Source organism: Teleopsis dalmanni, chromosome 2, assembly GCF_002237135.1.
Source record: "Teleopsis dalmanni isolate 2A chromosome 2, ASM223713v2, whole genome shotgun sequence".
In the NCBI taxonomy this organism is placed as follows: domain Eukaryota; kingdom Metazoa; phylum Arthropoda; class Insecta; order Diptera; family Diopsidae; genus Teleopsis; species Teleopsis dalmanni.
The window spans coordinates 154828386-154832694 of record NC_051847.1 but is presented as its reverse complement, the minus strand read 5'-3'; positions in this window follow the sequence as shown (position 1 = coordinate 154832694).

The window sequence follows — 4309 nt, the reverse complement described above, 5'->3', positions numbered from 1 at the left end:
CCATCATTGCAACTGTTGAGTGCAACCATTTCTAATCAGCGTAATTATGAAAATGTTTTGAGTGCATTTAAATTTTATTGTTTCCATTTTTCATGCATTATTAATACAAATAATATACACAGATACACACACATACATACACACTGGTATTTAATAGAAATACTCGAGTTTCTATGAAGTCAGATGTATGAATTGTTGGGCTGGCGTCTAAAATGCAATAAAAATCAGTAGCCACATACTGTGTCGGGTTACGCCTTCCGTTTGAAAGATGCGCGTACGAGTACCAATTTCCAGTCGGAATTAACTCATCCCAAAGTGATTTCACTAAACGAGTCTCTTGGAAGAAAAAGCCTCCAATTAGCAATTGTTTATTGTTGCTGCTGTCATTGTTTCGGTGACAAGTGTTAGGATGTTAAATGTCAGCACGTTTGTCAGACACAGCAGGTTGCTCGTTAACTAAGTACGAGATCGGTAATACTTATGTTCACATATACCTGTGTGTATAGTAAAGATACCTAAGTATGAAATTTTCTGTTATCATTCTTCAGATTATCATAAGTTTTCACGCGTTTTACTTTAATTACTTATACTTAATATTAATTATTTCTCATTTAGCTACTTTTTTGTTGGCCGTAAAAAGGTGCTTAAAACAATGAAATATTAGCTTCAAATATCTATTATTTTAGTTTTTGAAATTCCGCTTAAAAACGTGTTAATAATTACAAATCCATATTCGAAAATATTTTATTGGTCCCAAAATTTCTTTTTATCGGACCGCTCTATAACCTTTTAGTAAATGATAAATGTCTTCTAAAGCATAAAAACTATATGAAAAATTAATTTTCACACTTAAGTGTTTCTTTGCTTAAAAACATAATGGGTGTTTTTTTAAATATGTCACAAAAACGAATATCCCGGAATATTGTTTTAGTACAATGTAACGAATAACTTGAATACTTTTAAGTATATGGACGTATAAGTACAGAGTACGCAGGAGATATCTCTATCGGCAATATAAATATAGAAATATCTGTAATATAGATGCTTTTTAAAAAATTAAAATATAAATAAAATATTTAACACAAATTAATAAGTGTAATTTTTCATAAATAAATTATCTATGCCCGGTGGAAATCCAGAACAATTATAGTTTTTTTTTATATTAAAATATAAATCGACAATACACACATAATCGACTCCATAAAAACTAGTAGAATACATTCCATAAATGTTAACCTCCTGAAAAATGTTGGTGCTGTTTATGAAACTCCGCATAAACTAAAAGTAGAAATCTGGAACAATGAATTAATTCCGAAATCTAAATCTATTGGGTACAGAGAATTAACGGGATTTGAAATACATCATAAGGTAGCCGAAATCTATCATGACGAAACTTCTATGGGAACATAGTAACTTCTGCGACCAATCGACTTCGCGAAATTCTTAACTCTATTTATAACGTCTGTATTTAAACCTATGACGATCAATGAACTTACTCTATTGCAACAGACAAAATATATTTGGACGCTGTAATATCCACTGACTTTCAAAAGGGCACACGCTCCTCCCTTCCCTGTCTCTCAAATATTTGCATTGATAGTTTTAGTTTTCTGTATTACCCCAAATGTGGGAGAATTGCTCGAGTAGTAGTCATCCTGAAAGCAGCGATATTCTCTGAACTTAAAGACTATAGATCAGTTATTTTCCAATATGATAAACGCTTCACTCGTCATAGGTCAAAATGACACAGTGAATTTTATATTGGGATTAATCATTGATTGATTCTAGCTTATCTTTCTTTATCGTCGATTAATGACACCTTTCTTAAATTAAGCTCGATTGTCAGTAACTGGATCGTACTTTTGATTCTTAATTATACTGGAATATTAACTTGGTTAAAAATCAGTCGCTATTTCTGCTAGATATTGTTGTTTTATGCCTAACCACCAACTAGAGTTTGGGTCTCTTCTATCTACTAGCAACTGCAACATAAGTTAATAGCAATTCAATATAAAGCAATATGAGTCCTAAGCAACAAGGTTATCGACGGAAAGATTGCAAGATGCAATCATATATCTAGTAAGCGCTTCATCGTCAACAATGTTAGACTTCTGTCAATAAGTTGACTCAGCTTATTAGTGTTCAATAATTAGTGTTGGTACATGACAACAACGGTATCTTTGGTACGTGTAGGATAACGAGTTTAACAAAGCAGGCAAATTAATTTCTAAAATCTGCTCCCACACGTCGGAATGCCACTCGCAAAGAGAATAACAAAGAGAATTTACTTCTTTTAATAATTTACTAGCAAAAGTTACTAGCAAAATTACAATTCATTAATTTCTTATGTTATGAATTCCAAAATGATAGTATGCTTAAAAAACCATTGATATTATTCATCAATGTAGGATCTGTCACTTGTTTAATGATAAACTGAAAACAGACTGAAAATAATCGAACAATAAGAAGCGTTAAACTGCCGATAGGTTTAAACTTTTCGAGTTTAATATTGTGACACAATGGCCTATATGAAATATGCAGTATTAAGATTTTATTCTTTTGATTTCACATTAGCAGTGGTTTCATTATTATTATTTTTATTGATGGGCTGTACATGCACTGCGATCTGAAAGATATTTTCTGCAGCCTTTCGCATAACTAGTCCAATTCCCAACTTTTGAAGAATTTTGTCACAATTGTGGGCCGCATCTTTGCTAGGTGTTCGGGACTCAATACTCCATTACCTAGATAGTTAAGTCTTCGTCTTGCCACAGCTGGGCAGGCGCATAAAACGTGTTCTGCTCTTTTTTGTTGGCCTCAAAAGAGTCGACAGGAATCGATTTCTGCTAAACCAATCTTTTTCAGATGGAATCGCAGTCTACAGTGACTTGTTAGCAGTTTTGGGAAGAGTTTGATAATTGTTCTGCTTAATTTCAGAACAGCTTTGGCCTTTACTCGTTTATAGTCGTGGTCTTAATTGTAAAGTAATTAAATCTTTAATATAGTCCATGCCAAGTATCTTGATTTTAAGTTGGATAAAAATTCAGATTACAGATTGTAGTTAGATTCTGATCTACAAAATTGTTAGTCATTAATTTTATGAAGGAATACTAGTATTTAAATAAGTTTCGAAAAGACTCACGCCAATTTTTCTTGTTATAACTGTAAAAACCAATAATCTCCATAAAACACAATTATTGCCATATGAAAAAACTTTCTGTTAATAACTATTAAATTCGTTTTTCAATCGAATCTTTTTAATAACTCTTCAAATTGGATTTGTTAGCTTACCTTTCCAAACTGCAATAAATTAATTTCATGCAAATTAATTGCTGCATAAAATGTATGAGAAACTTTCATTTGCGATCATTTATTGAAAATGAATTTATGATCTTTATAACGGCCAGTTATGATTGTATGGCCAAACAGCATGCCTTTTATGTCCGCACTGTAATCAAATATCTTTCCAGCAACAATAATAATTAGCAAAACGTTTTGTTAGCCACAGACAAATGAATGAAACCGCTGTTGATTGCAGCCGCACTGATCAAATTGACCGAGGAAATATTTTTCAGTAGAAAAAAATGAAATACTGAAATACGTTAACTCTCACTTGCAAGATACATTTGCAACTACTAAGTTGCATATGCAAATACTGCACAAACTAAAGCAACACTGCAGCAGAATGCAACAAAACTAAAAACTATAGCAATACTAAAATCCAAGCGGCAACTTTAAAACATAAAACATAAAACATAAAAAATTAAAAGAAAAAACATTTCTAATGAAATGTTTCGGTTAAGTAAAGCGCATCTCACCTTCACCACCAAAAGCGACAAGCTGTCCATTCATATGTATACACGTATGTCCCGGTGTCTTTCCGTCTCTTCGCATATGGGTTCGCGTTTTAAGCCTGGTTTAAATTGTTGTGTGCCGCGTGCCGTGCTAATGTCTTGCTTCTGTTATTGTGGCCTTTGTTGAAGCTGAGCATAGCTGCGCATGCTCAAATGCCACAAAAGCAAAAATATGAGTCTAATTCACTCATAAAATGTTTCATAGGAAAATGGGTTCACTCGAAAGTCCAAGGTAGCATTCAAACACTCTATATACACTGCTATACACAATTATTAATACAAGAGTACAATTGAGATCTATCGGTCTAAACTTATAGAAGTTCATTAGATTACACTTGCATTGATCATTTACTTTTATGCTCGTATTTCAGAACCCACTAAAGAAACTAAGCGTAGGATGAAGTCGCTGCCACTAAATGTGGCATCTAGACCACTAGATCCTAACGATACTATTT